The sequence below is a fragment of the Akebia trifoliata genome, chromosome 15 (assembly GCF_017979445.1).
Source record: "Akebia trifoliata isolate Shusen 1 chromosome 15, ASM1797944v1, whole genome shotgun sequence".
Taxonomy (NCBI): domain Eukaryota; kingdom Viridiplantae; phylum Streptophyta; class Magnoliopsida; order Ranunculales; family Lardizabalaceae; genus Akebia; species Akebia trifoliata.
The window spans coordinates 16,026,925-16,047,863 of record NC_141389.1 but is presented as its reverse complement, the minus strand read 5'-3'; the positions used below and the strand labels follow the sequence as shown (position 1 = coordinate 16,047,863).

Sequence of the window (20,939 nt, the reverse complement as noted above, 5' to 3'; positions counted from 1 at the left end):
ATGCCCATGGGATACAAATATGTCCTTTTTGCTTTTCAGTCGCCATTAGCACTTATACCATGTTCTAATATTACTGTTGGATCGTAGATTGATGTGGTTGTAGTGATTACCAACTAAGTTGTTGCACAAGTGGATGGTTCTGCCATCTTTGTTGGGCCCCAAATCAAACCTATTAGTGGAAACATCATGGCACATGCTTCAACTACAAGGTCTGATAATTCTTTGTCCTACACTTGTGTTCTTTTAATTTTCTTCTTGTATTGATATTTCTTTACTGGTCTCATCTTAATGATAGGCTCTCTCTTCGTAAGGGAAGGGAAGAGGAACGCATTTGTAAGGTAATAAGCTCCCCGTGTTTGGCAGAAGCTGAAGCACGATTTCAAATCTCTACAGAAGGTGTTACTGATGTAAAGGATTGATCCATGAGAACCCATTACCTTCTCTCCTCTTTTGTTGCTCAACATGGTCTTTAAGATGTACTCTTACTATCCATTACCTGGGCCAAGAGCATGTAGATTTCATGACATGGAAGAAAATTTTGAATGTTCTTTTTTTTTTAAATGCTTGGGAGTGATTTTCCAAGACAATATTTTTTTTAAGGGTAAACTGGACTTACAAAATGTATGTTAATCTTTTGTTGCTCCTTCAACAAAAAAATGAAAACAGACCCTTTCTTGTTTGATGCAATGGATGTCTCTGGCAATGCTAAATTTCCAGGCATAATTGTTGTTTATAGCAGAAAATTCCACTTAACTAAGGCCTGAAAGATGAGGGATGTGATATTATTACTACAATGATTATAATCCAAAGTTCCAAACTTACGATATAATGAAAACACATCATCTTATTTAAAAATAACATTATAAGTGATTATTATATTAAGGTAGAGAAAAGCTTTATGCAAGGAATAAATGTGCTCCCAACATAGCCACATCATGCACACAGATTAGACTCAGTTTCTCCTGCACAGAATGAATAAGCTCCGCTCGCAACCCAGGATCACTTCCACCAAAAGTGGGGCATATGCTGACCAAGGTATAGCATAAAAAAAACAAAAATAAATACATGAATAAGAAAACAAGTGAACCCCCCTGTAGTGTGCAAATTCTGAAAAGACATTGTGAACCAATAATCTACGAAGGACCAAATTTACCGATCTAGGTGTGCAAGTGTAACGATGTAAACCATTGAGGTCAAATGTAAACAACAGTTCCTTCAGACGAAGGAAACAGATCCTTTAGCAAATATAATTGGGTCATTCACTTATTCTTTTGAAGTTCTAAAACTAATTCTGGATAAGAAATAATAATAATAATAATAATTGAATAATGCTGAAGTGACCTCAAAGATTGACCTAATTTTGCACTTTGCTGACGTGGAGGTGTGTACGAAACATAAATGTTTTTCATCGAGATATGAGTGAAAAGCGTCTATGGTTCTGTGAGCACATCTTGATGAAAAGCATCTATGGTTCGTACACACCTCCACGTAAGAAAAGTGCAAAATGAGGTCAATCTTGAGTTCACTTCAACATGACTAAAAAAATATTATTGATAGTGTATACAAAATAAAGATGTAAAACTGCCAAGGTCAAGTCCAAACAACAGCATTTTAGCTAGCACAAACATTATAATAATAAAAAAAAATTGCAAGGAAATAGGGAGAAAGATTTCTTGCATAAATATGCTCCCAACACAGCCACATCATGCACTCAGCCTACTCCCACATCACTATTTCTTACACCAAGTATACATAAAAAAGGGAATAATACAAATTGAAAAAAGAATTAAAGTTGTAGCCATTGATCTCCATCTATGAAATTTCTATCTAAAAAAGATCTTGCTTCATCGTAGCTGAATGCTACGATAGGTTATATTACAAGATTCCTTAGATGGATACATATAGAAAATACAAATTAAGCATCTGTTCTAGTCCTCAATTTTTAATTTATCTAATTTATCTTTTAAATTATTACAAAGATTTACAATATTCTCACAAAGGTCTTCGATCATTTTTTCCCCATTTGTAATTTCTTCACCCGCCTCTACATTTGTGATGCATTAGTCTTCAACTCCTCATCCCACATGAAGAAATCGCAACCATTTTTTTCTGACTGAAAAAGAATTCACATAAGATATAATTTAAGACCGCAGATCACTATAAACTACAATGTTGATTTAGTAGAAGAAGAAAAAACACTTACAGTTGATTTAGGACAACAATAAAAAAAATTTCCCTTTATTGCCATTTTTGTTTGATGTGGTGGTTATTAATTTGCAAGGTCCACACCTACATCTACACCATTTTAGTTTATCTATCCAAATCCAATATCCACAACCATTGTCATTTCCAACTTAGAAAAGACAAATAAAAGAATTCATTAAGTTTTTAATAATTTCTTACCAAAACGTATGTTAAACAATTAAAACTTACCGCATTTGGACATTTAAGATAATGACGATTAGGATTTCTTGAAGTTCCAGAAATGAATACTTGACAAATTCCTTCGCCACAAGCACATGAAATTTTTATTTCCATCGAAATATCCCAAACACTTGAGAAAGATAATATGAAAAGAAAGAAAAATAGAGATAGTTAAATAAAATATTAAAACTATTGAAGCAAGGGTATAGCCACCCAAAAAATATAAATGTAGCAATGAAAAAAAAACACCATTAAAGGAGACAAGCAATAAACAAAGCAGCTAAAAAAGTGGCAAAATAGAGGTGAAGTTTGGAAACACTAATCCTAGATTTTAGATGCTCAAATTAAATTCAGGATCTGGATCAGGAACTCTAGACTTTATCAATGAAATGAGATCTGACATAAATTTCATCTCAATATGTCTAAAATTTCCTTAAAATTTCCTCACATGACAATCCAAAGCACACACAAAAGGAGATATATAAATGTGCTCCTATATTGCAAACATACAACAGGAGGAGAAAAAGAAGGACAATGTATAAAGTAGGAGGGGGTATTCTTGAAAATGGGGAAAAGTGAAACCACTTCAATTATCAGATGTGAAGAAGCTGGGAATTTGCCTTCTAAAATCACTAAATTCTAGTAGCAACAACAACAACGACAACAAGTACAACAACACAAACACGAAAAATGAAAGAAGATGAAGAGGAAAGCAATTTCAATATGAGGACTCAAACCCAATTTCAATACTTTAAGTGCCAAAATTCCACCTTGTTTTATTAAAAAAAATATTGGGCACTTAAAAGTGCCTAAATTTCTTATATTCAAACCAAATTTTTCCCTTCCTTTTTTCTTCTTCTTCTTCCTAAGCATGGTTTTAAAACTCCTTTTGGTAGACCATACCAAGATAACTCGAACAAGAAGTCCTGATCTCGGATGAGATTTAAAATCATGATTTTAAGATGGTAAGACAAATGTCAACTGAGGAAAGCTGAGAATAATAAGAGGAGGTTCAAGAATCCAACCAAAACCAACACATTCCAACTAGATGCTTCTATTTATATGAAAGCCTATCATCCCTTGATTGGTCCACCTTGAACTTATACTTCAAATAAGCGCCACTGACAAAACAAGTAATCAAATCCAAGGACATAAACCATTGGTATAGTTGAATTGCGTTTTTGGAATTTTTGATTTTGGAGCTAAAAAAAATTGGTCAAGAATTTCTTAGTTGAATTGGTGTCCGATCCGAACATGAACAATCATCAAAAAGTCCGAAAGTTGAACTAATTGATTGATATTGGGATCGATATCTTTAGGCAAAAAAATTATAAAAACACATAGGAATTGCCATTCGAACCCATTTCTTCGAATTAAACACATAAGGATTGTAAAATTTTTAGTTAAACATACATAAAACTCAGAAAAATCGAAGAAATTTAAAATAAAAAATAATTAAGGGTTTCTGATTTCTTACCTTTGAGAGATAGAGAGAGTGAAGACAAAGCCGTGACCTTCGTCAGCGCAGTCGCAAACAAAGATGAAGGAAGAAGACAAATAACGAGTAAGGAAGAGGGTTTCGTCGTTTGCAAGAAACGATGTTAGAAACGAAGAAGAAGAAGAAGAAGATGAAGATGGAGATCGATCTCTGATCTCTGTCGAAGTGGAAGAGTGAATCGAAGAGGAAGAGTGTGAAGGTAGAAGACGAACTCAGATCTGTTGGTCTGTGTCTTCGAACACAGAGGGCAAAAGATGAAGACAAACTCAAATCTTTAGACTTGGGTTTTTTTTTACGGGGAGATAGTTGTAAATTCGAAAAAGTTATTTGTTTAAATCAATTGTAAACCCAAGTTAGATCTGGACCGTAGATCTTCGCTAAATCCGACGGTCTCTACGATTTGTCGCGATGTGAGTGGGTTTGTTTATCGTCCGAACGCGACCTATGTATATATATATATATATATATATATATATATATATATATATATATACTTTCTTAATATATATATACTCATATCAACAACTTTCTTACCTTCTAACCCTTCTTCGCTTTCTTTTTCTTCTCGAATTCCACCTTCCTTTTCTACCACTACCTCTTCTTCCACACCTCGAGTCTCAGATCTCATAACTATAAACTCACCTTGAACTTCTCCATCTTTTATTATTTTGTTAATTTTTTTATCTTCTTCATATTATCACTTCCTCCACTACTACTGTTACTACTTGATGTCTCACCTTCTCCTCCTTCTTTCTCTTCTGTCACCTTATCCTATTTTTCTTTTTGTTCTTTTTTCACCTATTTTTTATAATCTAAGACTAAGGGACTTTCACAATCCTCGATAGAAACTCCTACCTCTGGATTTTCGTCCTTAGAGGAATTGGAGCCTATCTCTACCTCCTCTCCCTCAATCTGAGGTTCTCGGGGAATTTCTTCTTCTTTCCTGATTGCTTCTGCCCCAATCATCTTGGGTAACTCTTCTTCTTCTTCTATCCCTACAAGCAATAATAGTCGGTTTAGTTTCATTTGATTGACAAAAATAATAAGAAAAAGAAATAGAGAAGAAAAAAAATGTATATACTTGTTCTATCAACTTTGCAATATCATGAACCTTCTTGTCATTACAACTCGTCTCAGAGGTTTTTGATATTTCTTTGATTTTTTCCCTTTTCTAATAACTACCCAGAGCCCATGGCTTTGGCACAGTAGTAGAGCTCCTATCAACCTTCTTTCCTATATTAGTCATGTGGAAGCATTGCACTTTACGTTCCCATGATTAATCAATTTTTCCCTCATCCGGGATTGAAGGCATACTTAAGGTGGTCTACCCTATTGTAGCCATTGGGATAGTATGTTTCCCTTTGTTTTGCCCATCATTTTTCTAACCACATAGAATCTTGGATTTCCTATTTAGGGTGGTATTTGGAGTGGCATAGATTTAAAGTGTCAATTGCTTATCTTTTATCTTACTTATTTTCCTAACCTGTTTAAAGTTTGGTAACTCTATTTTTCTCTTTTATTTGTTGTGTTATATTACCACTATTTCCTTACCTTCAGTGGTGGACTCGTATATCAGCTGCACCTTTTGTACTAGTGTGACCTTTTTTTTCCCTTTCTTCTTGCTGGGCTCTTTGGCCATAGTCGCCTTTGCTGGTCTCTTTCACCCCTTCATTGGGTTTTTTTCTTTTTCTGCCAAATCTTTATCCTCAGACTCCATAGCCTAAGCTTTTCCCTTTTTCTTTTTCTTCTTTTATTTCTCTTCCTTTAGGCCTTCCTCTTGGCTTCTTCTTCTTCAGCCTCAAAATCAATATCTTTTACATCTTCAAGTTCACAGAAAATCTTAGTTTCCCAGCAACCTTCATGTCATATCTGCAATCTATTGTCTAATCTACGGTCAGGAACCTTCCCTTTACAACCCAGGTGGTATGGCTGAGGACATTCTAGTTATAGATACAGTATCTTGCTGTCTCCTTCATATTCACCCAAATCTTGGATATCAAGATATACCGTGCCTTTACATGTTGCAAAAAATATTCAATATAGCCCAGTGTCCTTAGCTTGACCTTTACATCTATTGCAACCTTCACTACACTCACGTACAGGCAATCAAAGTACCTCTTCTTTAGATACTTGGTCATTAACTACTCTTCCCTCTAGAACAAATATGTCTTAGTCATACCCAAGTTGCAATGTCACCCAGTGCGGGTTGTACGCTAAATGCACTGCTCAGTCATCTGATTCTTGCTTATTCAGAACTAGCGGGTACATGGGCATCTCGATTAGATATCCCAAGGTCACCATTATATGCATATATAGCTAGGCCATCCCATCTCTCACCTTTTCATGGAGGTTGAACAATGGCTCAGCTTTGTAAATATTTTGAGCTTTTGGTCTCCACACCAGATCTTTTGCCTCATTGAGTTGTTGCAAATATTGCAATATACTCCACTTAACCTATTTCTCATATCCGTAACAGCACCCTCAATATATGGTCAAAGAGACAAATCCTTCTACCATTTTTGGGGCCATATCTGGGAAACTCTAGTAGGCCCACAATTATAAGACCCAAAAGGGTCCATAACACTCTTTACCTTCTTCGACACCTTGGCCCCACTACCCTTTTACTGGTTCGAGTAATCATATCTTTGTGAAGGTCCTCAAGAGTTTGGTATAGTTGCACCACCATCAAACTGGCCAGACAAACATCCTTTCCTACTAAAATCCAAACCACGATGTTGAAAATTATGTCGCTAATACACCAAGTCGGGCTGCATGATGCCACGTAAATGCTGAGAAAATAAATAAGAAAGGTAGTTATTCTTGTTTCTTAATAGTAGTACTAGCTGTACTTTGTTATCTAACTCAACAGGGATTGTTTCCCATGTGTTTTCTCCATCTTCTACATGGCCCTCATGAAATTTAGCCTAAACATTTTTACCTCTCTTCACTCCATCAAGCTTTACTTTGGGCACATAAGCCAATTCCTTTCCAACTTGAAGTTAGGCCAGTCTAACAGTGTCCTCCACTATGAAAGTAAACTCGTTCCCAACCAAGACAAAAGTATGGGTGTTCAGATCCAAAACTCTACCAGGGAGCCCAGCAAGGGTTTGTTGCAATACACATCATTCATACTTATCTCCACGACAACCATTAGCCCAAGATCTACCAACCTCTTTCTCATTTTGTCATTATTCAAGGTCTTGTTGACCCATTGGGCCCACTGTATGGACTCCCAATTCCTCAAATACTCCATCTCTGGAAGTACATCCTTATCCGCCTCCACTCGATTCCCTAGAATGGGCATCTTCTCAATAACCTGCACCTTAGCACCCTTTAGGATAGTGATTGATCGGAGGAACATTTGGCCACCATTTTCAAATTTAATAGTTGTGGGCTCGACCACTTCTACTTCATACTCAACCCCATATACTAAAATATCTATGGGCCACACATTTTGAACTAAGGCAACAAGGGTCTGGACTTTAGTAGCTGCATCTTGAGCAATTGGTGCATTATCCCATTGGACAACAACTTGAGAAGCAACAGATGATGAACTTTGGCCTTCCATTTTTCAAATTTGTAGCATAGTACAATCACGAACATAGTTTATGAATATAAAGGACAATGGAGGACAAGAAGCAGTATGTGTGGTGGTAGTAAAACTAGAAAGCAATTTGACCCCCTAGGGGACTCTATGTACCTCTGAAACTATAGTGATTGTGTTAAGTATACAGAGAACATGAGACTGTGTTAAGGCAAATGGCATAACTTATAAGGCATATTTGATAAAAACAAGAAATTGGTGTAAGTTATGACATAAGATAGTGAAAGAATTGTAAGTCATTTCCAAAAGCATTCTAAGCGTACAGAGGCAATGATAAATAGTGGATTCGTGGTTTAGTCATAGGGGTCTTGGGTATGTGTGCATTTAAGAACAAAAGGCAAAATCAGAAAAATCCGAACAATAGGAAAATTTTGGCCAAGTCTGGGAGCAAATTCGTTTTCAAGTGTACATATTCTGTTCAGTTTGACACTTAGCCATTTTCTAGCTAGAGTTCAGCGAATGCATTCGCTTTAAGGAGTATTGCCTCACCCATTTCCCATTCGTTTTAACCAAGCAAATGCATATTCACTATGGTTCATCTTCTTCACCCACTTTTTGGATTTTGTTCTTTAAACCTTCCTAAACCCCTATTTTTATCCTCTTTATGTCATATTGGTTCAATAATCCTACCTTATGTTTTCTAGGGTCTCTAAAACAATCTAGAACCTCCATTTGAGATCCTCGATTTCACAAAACTACCATGAATCTGCCTATTGTTCACAGACCCTACCCCTATATTTCTTTTTGATCATTTGCCCCTACCTAACCCATCCAATAAACTCTAAAGGTTCTCAGTCCAATCTAGGACCTTTGTGGAAGCCCTTGGATTCCATTTTGTCATGTGTCAAGCCTAGCTACAGGGCCTTAATTGGACTGCATGGCATTATCTGGGTGGCCCATTATTGTTAGGCATTATTTATCTGTTGAATTATTTATTTATACTTTAATGTTTTTATTTGAGTCTATAGTTAGTGGCAGGTGCATGTTTTGCCAAGTCTTGTTGAAATTCAGCCTTAAGAATCTGTCAAAGATAATGTTGCTGATATTTCGTGATTGTTAGTAGTGGTCCAGTAAGTTGTTAATAGAATCCAGTGTTTGTTGGTTGATGGTTATTTTCTGAGTTGTATTTAATCTGCTGTTGTGAATGAAGAAAAGGGAGTTGAATTCTAGTAGAACTTGTAGAGGATTTTGGTTCCCTCGAAGCAACCAATTGTTCTATCTTTTCTAATATTATTGTTAAATACATAACAGTGGTATCAGAGCCAGGCAATCCATATGGCTGAAGATGGAGCTGGTACACATTATTCACAACTTGCTAAATCTTTTGTTGGAGTGAAACAAGCACAAGAGATCCAGCAGCAAAACGTCGTTGTAGCAACTGGTGGATGTATTGGCTCAACAGCTTCAGGTAGTGGCTGATAATGTTGAATCCTTGGTATACAGTAGTGGGAGGAGACCTGAGGACAACACAGATGGGCAAAGAATGGTCAATCCATTATTTGAAAAACATGGGACAATTCAAACACGTTCCATCTGTTTGGATTTCCCTAAATTTCACGGTAAGGACCCTCAAGGGTGGATCTATAGAGCAAATCAATTTTTTGCTTTTCATCAAACTAATCCACAACATCGAGTATTATTGGCTTCCTTCCACATGGAAGGTAAGGCCTTGGTTCCAAGATTTGGAAGCTTCAGGTGGAATCATGAGCTGGGAAGCATTTGTTAGGGGGCAAACACGGTTTGGTCCTACAACTTATGAAGATCCAATGGAGGCATTTACGAAATTGAAGCAAACTACTACCGTGGAAGCTTATAAAATAGAATTTGAAGTCTTATCTCACCAGTTAAGGGGGTTAGTTGAACCATATAAACTCAGTTGTTTCCTTAGTGGACTTAGAGAAGACATCAGATTCATGGTATGTATGTTGAATCCACAAACTTTGAATATTGCTTTTGGGTTGGCTAAGTGAAAGCGCCCTCAATCCGCGGCGTGCGCGGATCCACTTTTGACCCTTGAGGTTTGGGAGTCGCCACCTAGTTATTGGGGTCTAGGAACCAAACTGACTCTAAAATGGAAAAAAAAACTACTCTACTACAGAAAATCTGAATCCGGGGATCATGTTATGGGGTTGGAAGGTGTTAGGCACCAACCCCGCCCGGCCATTGCCAGTTTCTACTTATCCCAAATAAATCTACATCGCTAATGACAAACCTAAATTAAAAAAATAATAAAAAAAAGCTTACCTTCGATCTGCAAAAGTGCTATTCCCTCAGATCTGGTGAAAACGGCTCCTTGTACCGTATTCCTTACTTCGTTCTATCTCCGGATCTGATTTCTGATCTCCGAGGTAAGGTATCTCCTTCTTGGATCTGGGTGCTTCGAATTTGTTGTGGCTTTTTGGGATGTTTTTGAGAGGTTTTTGGGTGTTTTTTAGGCTAAAATCAGAGCAGGAGTGTTAGGTAAGGAGTTGAAGCTCCAAAATCAGGGTTTTGGAGAGGTTGTGGAGGCTTCTTCACCTACTTATCTTAGGATTTTTTCTTTGATACGAAAATAGGGTGTGGAGGCTCCTATTTATAAAGTTTTTAGAAGCATTAGGGTTTGATTAGGGTTTCTTTTAGGGTTTCAATTAGGGTTTTGACTTAGTCTTTAGGACTTTAATTTAAGATTTTGACTTTAGTCTTATGAGATTGACTTGATTAGTTTAGATTAGGGTTTTGACCTTAGTCTTATGAGATTGACTTGATTAGTTTAGATTAGGATTTTGATTTAGGGTTTTGACCTTAGTCTTATGAGATTGACTCGATTAGTTTAGATTAGGGTTTTGATTTAGGATTTTGACTTTAGTCTTATGAGATTGACTCTAATCTTACTTAATTGACTTTAATTTTGACTTTAGTCTTATTTGATTAACTTTAATATCTTGACTTTAGTCTTGCTTGATTGACTTTAAATTTTTGGAGAACCCCCCTCTATTATATCTTTGATTCTTTGGACCCCCAAATGGAGGGGTCCTTAAAGAAATATCTTGCGAACCATCAATAATTTTTCTTGAAAACCTGATTGATCAATTTTTCAGTTTAAATTTTATAATTAATTTTATTAATGTTTCACTTTACATTATTTAATGATTTATTTATTAATTTTGAAATTTTTAATTATTAAAATTGTGAAATTATCATTTTACCCTCGGAGAGGATTTTTTACGTTTTAAGTCGTTTTTCAATGTTCCAGGATGTTTTGGAATCAGTTTTTCGTAAGGAATTCAATGGGAATGTTGGTTTTTGTCATTTATGAAGTTTTTTGTATGAAATGGTCGTGAACTTTATGAGGGGTATTTTCATAATTTTGTCAAATTTTGTGAAAATTGGCGAAGTGGTTTACTTGGTTTCGATTTGTTGTTTTATGTGTTTGAGTGGATTTTCCTAAGCGTAATGCAGGCTCTAGGATTGTTTTGATGTTAGGGGTATTTTGGTAATTTAGTCATTTTTAGTGATTTTTATCGTGAAGCTTCTTTTTCGTTTGCAAGATGATGATTTCTATGTTTCTGGTAGCGTAGCGTGTTTTCTAAGTTTTGTCAGTTCGAGATACCTCATCCGGATTTCTGAAACATATCTGGTAACAAAATAAAGTATTGGAATAGACATCCATCATTGGGAACCTTTGCGATTGGGTTGACGACTTGATTAATTAGGCGGATAAAAAAATGGGGTGTCTACACTAAGATGCAGGAAGAAAATTTTTTGGCCTTGAGGAAGGTTGTCAAGGGAGTGTTCTACCCCCAAGGCTGACTTTTGGTTCTCCTTCTCCCCGAGAAGAGGGCTATGGTTCCAGTGCTGTGTTTATCTCCTATTCAAATGAAGAATAGGCGAAAGAAGGGTCTTTGCTACAATTGTGATAAGAAATGGGGGCCGGGGCACAAATGCAAGGCAGTTAAGTTATTCATTATGGAGTGCGAGGATTCTAGTGATGACAAAGAGCCCTTAACATTAAGGGATAGCAAGGAAAAGGGAGACTGTAGTTTTCGGAGTGAACCAAAAATTGTAGAGGTAGAGCCAAGCATTTCAATCCATGCTCTCTCAGGCTCTCCTAATCCAAGAACCATGAGGTTAGTGGGCAAGGTGCAAGGGTGTGTAGTGGTGGTCCTTATTGATATGGGAAGCACCCATAATTTTATGGATCCCTCTATTGTTGAGAAGGCTTGGCTTAAGATACATCCCACCCAAGGATTGATAGTGAAGGTAGCCAATGGAGTAGCTCTGAGCAATGAAGGAAAGTGTACTGAGGTAAAACTCCACAAACAGGGTAAATTATATCCTACTAAATTTGCTTGCATTGGGGGGATGTGATATCGTTTTGGGAATCCAATGGTTAAGGGCTCTAGGGCCAATTCTATGGGATTTTTTCTAAACTTCAAATGGAATTTTCCTATATGGGTACGAGTAGAACACTTCAAGGCATGTCACCCACTAGTTTATCATTGATAGAAGGTGAAAATTTTGGTAGGGCATTAAAAGATACCGAAAGGGCTTAGTTTTACAGCTTTAGAACCCATTGAAAATATTATTTTTTCTACTAAACTTGGCTCAACTTTGAGTGACCTTATTGACCAATACCAAATACTTTTCGAAGAACCCAAAGGTTTACCTCCACCTAGAACACATGACCACCATATCTTACTCCATAAAGACAGAAAACCAGTCCATGTAGGTCCATATAGATACCCTTACTTCCAGAAAATAGAAATAAAAAAGTTGGTCAATGAAATGTTGAATAATGGTATAATCTGACCCAGTCAAAGCCCATTTTCCTCACCCGTCCTATTGGTAAGAAAGCAAGATGGCAGTTGGAGGCTTTGTGTTGATTATAGAGCTCTCAACAAAGAAACCATCAAAATGAAATTTCTCATACCAATTGTTGATGAACTATTAGATGAGCTACATGGTGCTACCATTTTCAGCAAATTAAACGTTAGATCCGGCTACCATCAAATCTGAGTTCATCTTAATGATATCTAGAAGACCACTTTTAGGACTCACGATGGTCATTACAAGTTTTTGGTAATGCCATTCGGGCTTACCAATGCACCCGCTTCTTTTCAAGGCTTAATGAATGACATTTTCAAGCCTCATCTACGTAAATTCATTTTGGTCTTTTTTTTATGACATACTTGTCCATAGAAAAACCTTTTTAGAACATTTGGTTCATTTATAAACTGTTTTAGACATTCTAAAACAACATCAATTGTTTGCAAAAAAAATCTAAATGTAGTTTTGGATGTTCTGAAGTTAGCTACCTTGGCCACTTAATTTCCCATAAAAGATTAAAGGCTGACCCTGCTAAAATTGATGTTATGCTTAGTTGGCCTTTTCCCACCAGTTTAAAGTCTCTTAGAGGGTTCTTAGGACTCACAGGCTACTATAAGGAATTTATCAAAGAATATGGCCTCATTGCAACACCCTTAACCTCTCTCTTAAAAATGAATTCCTTTCATTAGACTAAAACAGCCAAGGAAGCCTTTGAAAAACTCAAAAAATCTGTTACTAACCCTTCGATCTTAGCACTACCAGATTTTACTCATCCTTTTACTATTCAGTGTAATATTTGTGGGTATGGTGTTGGAGCTATTTTATTGCAACAAGGAAGGCCATTTACTTTTAAGAGCCAGGCAATTAGTGGGAAGGCTTTATAAATGTCAACTTATGATAAAGAATTGATGGCCTTGGTACTTGTTGCAAAGAAATGGAGATCTTACTTATTGGGGCAGAAATTCAAGGTGCAAACAGATCAGCAAAGCCTAAAATATTTGTTAGAACAAAAGGTTGGAACACCTCTTCAACAAAAGTGTATCACCTAGTTGTTAGGCTTTGATTTCTCAGTAGAGTACAAACAAGGGAAAGACAATCGGGTGGCTGATGCACTATTTAGAAAGGTGGATTCTAAAGAAGGGAAGTTGGCAGCCCTTACAGTTCCAACAACTACTTGGTTGGATACTCTCAAGGCTTCCTATGGAAATAATTTTGAGTTGTAGAAGTTGTTGTAGAAAGTGGATCAAGGGAGATTGGATCCTAACAAATATAGAGTATTGGAAGGGTTGCTTTACTACAAAGGCAAACTCTATATTAGCAAGACACCTGAGCTAAAATTGCAGATTCTACAGGCCTTACATAGCAGTCCAGGGGGTGGCCATGTAGGGTATCATAAAACTATCTACAAAATTCATTCTAAATTTTATTAGGTAGGCATGAAGGGTGACATCTGAAACTTAATCCGAGAGTGTGATGTGTATCAAAAAAATAAATCAGAAAACATACATCCAACAAGACTCCTTCAACCCTTACCAATTCCTACTAAAATTTGGACTAATATTTCTCTTGATTTTGTTGAAGGATTGCCTATTTCGGGAGGGTACTCAGTGATTATGGTGGTGCTCGACAGGTTATCTAATTATGCCCATTTTATTCCAGTTTCCCATCGTTATACAGCCTCTAAAATAGCCAAAATATGTCTTGCAAATATTTTTATATTGCATGGAATGCCTAGTTCTATTGTAACAAATAGGGGGTCCAACTTTTATAAGAAATTTCTGGAAGGAACTATTCAAGTTGCAGGGAACTGACTTGAAGTTTAGCTCAGCTTACCATCCACAAATGGATGGACAGACCGAGATTGTGAACAAGGCTATGGAGCAGTATTTACAGTGTTTTTCAGGTGAAAAACCAAGGGACTAGGTCAAATGGCTTTCCTTAACTGAATGGTGTTACAATACACATGTTCATGCATCGACCAAATTGACACTCTTTGAATCAGTCTATGGCTACCCATCCCCAAAATTATTGCCCTATTCTCCAGGAACTACAAAAAATCAGGCTGTGGAAGATACCTTAAAGTCGAAGGATTAGATTCTCTGTATCCTTCAACACAATCTGCAGGAGGCACAAGCAAGAATGAAGCAATTCGTTGATTTAAAATGGACAGAAAGAAGCTTTGAAGTAGGAGATTATGTTTACCTTCGGCTCCAACTGTACAAGCAGTAGTTAGTTGTCCAACGTCGCAACTTTAAACTTTCTCCGCAATTCTACAGGCCATTCGAAGTACTGGAAAAACTGGGCTCCGTCGCATATAAGTTGAAGCTTTTTCCTATGACGCAAATCCACCCGGTGTTCCACGTATCGAACTTGAAGAAGAAGTTAGGGGCTCGAAATCAGCAATCAAAATCCTTGCCACCTACAGCATTAGATGGAACCTTTAAGCCTGAACTTGAGGAAATCATACAACGGCGTATGGTGAAGAAGGGGAACCAAGTAGTAGTAGAACTTTTGGTGAAGTGGAAAGGGTTAAAGCTAGAAGAAGCAACCTGGGTGGACTATCGAGTTCTGAGTGAGGACTTCTCACACCTTGTGGACAAGATCTTCTGAGGGGGAGGCATTGTCATGTGTCGGGCCTGGGCTACAGGGCCTTAATTGGGCTGCAGGGCCTTATCTAGGCGATCCATTACTTGTTGGGTATTATTTATCTGTTGAGTTATTTATATATGCTTTAATGTTTTTATTTGAGTCTGTAGTTAGTAGCAGGTGCATGTTCTGCCGAGTTTTGGTGAAATTTTGGCTTAAAAATCTGTCAAAGATAATATTACTGATATTTTGTGATTGTTAATAGTCCAGTAAGTTGTTAGTAGAATCCAACGTTTGTTGGCTGGTGGTTATTTTCTGAGTTGTATTTAATCTGTTGTTGTGAATGAAGAAAGGGGAGTTGAATTCTAGCAGAACTTGTGGAGGATTTTGGTTCTCTCGAAGAAACCAATTGTTCTATCTTTTCCATTATTATTGTTAAATACATAACACATTTCAAGTTTTTACTTGCCCACTATTAACAGGGTACCCACTCCATCATTCTCCCCAACAACTTCATTTCTTCCTCATCCCCAATATCTAGGGTATTTAATCCTGCTACACATAGATTCCCTAAACCTAACCCCACCATCCTAGGCATCCATTCAAATACAACCTATAACCTAATCCTACTATCAAAGCCCAAACAAACAATGAGAATATAAAAATTGAGAAAATAAAGGAAATTGAAAGACTTATTTTGATAATTGATACACGAAAAAGGTCTTGGATACTCAAAAAGATTAATGGAATGTCTGGGTTTGCTTGAAATTGCAAGATATGAAACGCTTGAGAGTTTTTGAAATGGTAAAGGACTCAATGAGTCGTTTCCACCTTATAAAGGCTTTTAAACATCCTTGGAATACACACTGAATGGTAAAGCAAAGGATCGTTCGCTTAAAATAGTGCTCATTCACTTTCCCTCAATTTCATCTCTATTGACTATATATTCCCTAACATGGTGGATACTTTGCTCTAGTTACTGGATTTGTGGTTGTGATGTCTTGAGCTCCTCTCTAATAGGCAAGCATCAAAAGAACTTTATGTTGTAGGGTACTTTGATCCTATTCTATTTAGTATCTAAAATAGACACAAACTTGGCTAAACATTAAAGCAAAGGCAATAAGAGAAGGAAGAACAAAAGACTGAGCTTTCATAAGAGAAGAATCAACGTAAAAAAAACAAACAAAAAGAAAAAACCTAATACTTTGTTGATAGTGAATGTCCATTTGCTTAGACTGCAAATGGGCATTCGCTTTGTTCAACAACTTTTTTCAGGCATATTTTAGTATTTTCCTAGGATTTTTTTGTAACAAAACGTCCCTGTAATTCTATAAATAGGAAGCTCCTGAGCAGTATTAAAGGACTTTTTGCTTCTTTATATTTTTTAGCTTCTTTGTAAATGTTTTCTTTAAGAGTAAGAGAGGAGAAACTTGGTCAAAACTGTAAAGCTTAAGAATTTTATTGGATCTCTAGCATTCCCACTACAAGTTTCTAATTTATTTAATTTTGTAGCCTTCAATTACACTGTAAAATAATGGATCTCAATCCATGAGACCTCCTTCTCCATGTCTAGTCCTTTCTTTTTTTTTATGCAAAACATTATGGGAGTGAAACCACCCTACCACTTTAGGGGTACATTTTGATCTACCACCCTTGTGGTAGGAACAAGAGACAAAAACTCAAGTAATTTTTCCTTCATTTGCCCTTTTTTTTCTTTCTTTTTCTTTTTTTCATTTTTTCCATGAAAATTTATGTATGGTGGTGAGATGAAGTAATATCCCACAATTAAGATATAGCTCAAGAACAAGCCCCATTATCACAACTATTTCTGGATAATTTAAGAGATTTTTTGCAAAAAAATGGCAAGAAGGTTAGAACAAAGGAGGGTGAACACTAGGTTTAGGTAATGCCTCTGCATTCTTCCTTAGTTCTACCACTGCCTAGATCCCTTTTCTATTTTTCATTTCCCCAACCTTCAATACTTGAGGAATTCGTCTCCTACACCAAACGAATTTGAATATCGGTTCCCTTGGCACATCAAACGTAATTACTTTCAAATGACAATCTACACAAACACGATGAACTGTTAACCAATTCATCCCCAAAATCACGTCAAAATCCTGAAATTCTAAACGTCAAGTCCACATTCAAAATTCTCTCATCTATTCTGATAGCTCACAACTTACATACTCGATGGAGTACCATTTTATTTCCTAATGGTGTGGACAAAGTTAAAGGTTTCTTATTCTCTACAGCTTCTAATTCAAGTTGTTTACAACACGAGCAGCTACTATAGAATTTGAGGATCCAGAATTGCTCAAAACATGTATGAGAAATTGGAAAGTAGTAGCATACCTTCAACTACTTCTTATGTCCCTTGCTCCTCTTCCTAAGTCATAACATATACCTTGATTGTAATGCTTCCCATAATGGTTTACACGATTTAGTACATCTTCTCATTATGTGTCCATCTTCCCCACAATTATAACATATCAAGGCTCCTCATATTGGTGTGCCTAGTGATAGCTACTGTATTGGTCTCTAAGGTATTCCGTACAAAACAGTTGGTCGCGGCACCATCCTTTGGTGGTCTATTGGAAGGAACTCATATTGGCATGGAGACCACAGATGCTATAGCTCCTATGGGGAGGTAAGACACCGGTACACTTTGAAACACCGATTGATACCCTTGCATACCTGAACTACCCTGCCAATTAACCATTGGTCTCTTTGGGGGATCTAACTGTACTATGGTTTGGATTAGTGGATGTCCTTTACTGATCAGTGTATCAAAACATTGATTTATCCTCACATTTCCCAGAAAATTTATCCCGATTTTCATCCTTATCTTACTATATTAAGTAAATAATCATGTTAAGCCTCGAATTATCAAGTTATAAGTTCCATCATGTTAAATAGGCTTATTTACATGAAATAATTGTATTTGTCAAAAAATTTGATTATGCTCGTGTTCACTATGTAGGTCAAAGATCAAATCATTGAAGATGAATCTGAATTGAAGAAATCAATTTCGCATTACAACTAAGAAGACCAATGAAACAACCCAATCAAAACTTAGGCCTAAAAGTGCTGACATCACCGCACGATGATAAGTCATCATCGAGCAATGGTGGAATTTAAGTAGATCGCCGTAATTTTCAAGAGTTTGCTTCGCACATGATCTTATCTGTAATGTTGATGGCAGCTCAAATTGGATCATTTCAGAATCTCAAATATTTATAAATATAACATTTCCTCAATAAGGAAAAGGCCCCTCTTCTTTTAACCTAAGGCCCTTGGCCTTTTTTCTTGTATTTTTCATTTTTAAATTAGTTTCTGTTAAAGTTCTATAAATTTGTAAAAGAGAAAATAATTTAATCTTTGGTTATCAATAAATAGAAGAGTTTTCTTATTTCATTCTTCTTGTCTTCTTTCCATGACCTTAGACTAACTCTTTCTTCCATTGAAGAGTGGAGAAGTCTAGAGCAAGCTTAAATTATATTTTAATTTAGTTTTCATTTCTTTTATCTTATTTTTATGTTCATGAGTTAACTTCAAGATTTGTCCAATTCCTATGGATTAAAGCTAAGGTGGACTCCGACACTTTTTGTGCTAGATTTAATGAAACATGCTTAGATATGTTCAAGATGCTTCATGCATATGTAGATACTTGGTGGTAGGAGCTTCACACATGAGTGAGTAAATGAGCTCTATCTTAGGTTCTTTAAATTCAAGCTTCCATTGTTAAATCTTCCAATTCAAGGAGCTAACATGATATGAACCTTCTTGAATTAAGACCTTCTCTTGATGATCTCTTCTAGGCTTCAAACGTTCTAGATGGTTTTAAAACAAATTAAAATGTTGATCCGACTAAAACCCCAAGGAAACTAGGTCCTTGAAACCTCAATCTAACGACACCACAAGGATTGATCACTTCCTTGATAAATCGAGGAGTCATGTCTTTTCTTCAAGAACTCGAATGAAAACTCATAAAGAACCCATAAAGAAAGCATGAATCAAAACTAAAGTTTATTTGAATAAACTTCAAAATCTCATAAGATGTAAATTATCAATTGTGTCCCAATTACAAAATGAGGTGCCCTTTTATAGACAAATTAGATCAAGATTAATTCTAATTAGTCCTTGGAAAAATAAAGAAAGTCTAATTAGTCCTTAGGAAATAAAGAATTCAAAACTAAGGACAATTAGAACATAACAATTCCCAATTAACCCTGGCATTCAAATTGATCTTCCAAATTGATCTCTTGCATAAAAAGATAGTTGACCATCCTTGATGAAACTTTGATATCTCCAAAATTAGCCTTAGAATCTTCTAGAATAGCCTCTTTGTGTTGGACTTCCACAATCAAGCCTTGCAATGCCTCTTCCATCTTCTTTGTCCTTGCCCTAGTCATCGGACCGCCAATTCCTTGCAATGGTTCTTGAGAAGACTTGGAAACAGCAACTCGATCTCCATTATTCTCCCCCTCTTCGAAAAGATTCGTCCTCGAATCACCTACATTAAACAAGGATAAATCAGCAACATTAAAAGTTGCACTAACATTACCATAATCACTTGGCAAATCAACTTTGTAGGCGTTATCATTGATCCGTTCCAAGACTTGAAATGGACCATCTCCTCGAGGTTGCAATTTTGATTTCCTTTGGGTAGAAACCGCTCCTTACGCAAGTGCACCCAAACCCAATCTCCAGGGTGAAGATAACTTTCAAACGACCCTTATTGGCTTGCTTAGCATATTGCTCATTCTTCCTGTCAATGTTAGCTCGAACTTTGGCATGTAAATCTTTCACAAAATCTGCCTTTTTCTTACCATCAAGATTAGCATGTTCATTAGTAGGCAAAGGTAAAATATCCACAGGCGTTAAAGGATTAAAACCATAAACAATCTCAAATGGAGAAAATGAAGTAGTTGAATGAATAGTCCTATTATATGCGAACTCAATATGTGGTAAACACTTTTCCCATTGTTTTAAATTTTTTTGAATGATAGCACGCAACAAGGTAGTAAGTGTCCTATTAACTACTTCAGTTTGGCCATCCGTTTGAGGATGTGCAACAGTAGAAAATAGAAGTTTAGTTCCTAATTTACTCCATAAAGTACGCCAAAAATAACTAAGGAACTTAACATCTCTGTCACTAACAATTGATTTAGGTAGCCCATGCAATCGAACTACCTCCTTGAAAAACAATTCAGCAATATGTGTTGCGTCATTGGTTTTAGTACATGCAATAAAATGGGCCATCTTACTAAACCTATCAACAACAACAAATATACTATCTTTACCATTTTGAGTCCTTGGCAATCCTAAAACAAAATCCATAGAAATATCAGTCCAAGGCTGATTAGGTACAGGCAAAGGGGTATACAAGCCATGCGGTCGAATTTTAGACTTTGCTTGCCTACATGTAATGCACTTGTCACAAACAGATTGAACATCATGCTTTATATGGGGCCAATAAAAATGCTCACGTAAGATATCTAAAGTTTTTAGGACACCAAAGTGACCCATTAAACCTCCCCCATGACTTTCCCTTACAAGTAATTCACGAACAGAACAATTTGGCACGCACAATTTATCTTTCTTGAAAAGAAATCCTTCATGCCTATAAAAGTCACCAAATGCACACTTAGCACATGCATTCCATACTTGGCTGAAATCAGAATCATTGGCATACAAATCTTTAATTAATTCAAAACCAAGTAGTTTAGTTTGCAATGAAGTAAGTAATACGTACCTTCTTGATAATGCATCGGCCACAACATTTTCCTTCCCACGTTTATATTTAATTACATAAGGAAATGTTTCTATAAACTCCAACCATTTAGCATGTCTTTTATTAAGCTTACCTTGGGTCTTCAGGAATTTCAAGCTTTCATGATCAGAATGAATGATAAATTCCCTTGGCCATAAATAATGTTGCCATGTTCGAAGAGTTCTCACTAGTGCATAAAGCTCTTTGTCATAAGTAGGATAATTCAATGCTGCCCCACTTAGCTT

The 20,939-nt window shown here is 36.4% G+C and overlaps 2 long non-coding RNA genes across 4 annotated transcripts; both read right to left on the bottom strand.

The window, feature by feature from the left end:
- Window positions 1-1,665: 1,665 nt before the first annotated feature.
- Window positions 1,666-4,377, bottom strand: LOC147384434 (uncharacterized). The gene is made up of 3 exons (XR_015172777.1): window positions 3,902-4,377; window positions 2,434-2,554; window positions 1,666-2,113 (listed from the first exon to the last, which is right to left on the bottom strand). It is a non-coding gene; the product is annotated as an uncharacterized LOC147384434 (long non-coding RNA).
- Window positions 4,378-4,923: 546 nt separating this feature from the next.
- LOC147384433 (uncharacterized) lies at window positions 4,924-17,661 on the bottom strand. 3 transcript variants are annotated; one of them, XR_015172775.1, is made up of 4 exons: window positions 17,274-17,661; window positions 14,535-14,751; window positions 14,408-14,450; window positions 4,924-8,983 (listed from the first exon to the last, which is right to left on the bottom strand). It is a non-coding gene; the product is annotated as an uncharacterized LOC147384433 (long non-coding RNA). The 3 variants fall into 3 exon arrangements; XR_015172776.1 differs by lacking the exon at window positions 17,274-17,661 and adding an exon at window positions 14,882-15,032; XR_015172774.1 differs by lacking the exon at window positions 17,274-17,661 and having other exon boundaries at window positions 14,535-14,875.
- Between the last annotated feature and the right edge of the window lie 3,278 nt (window positions 17,662-20,939).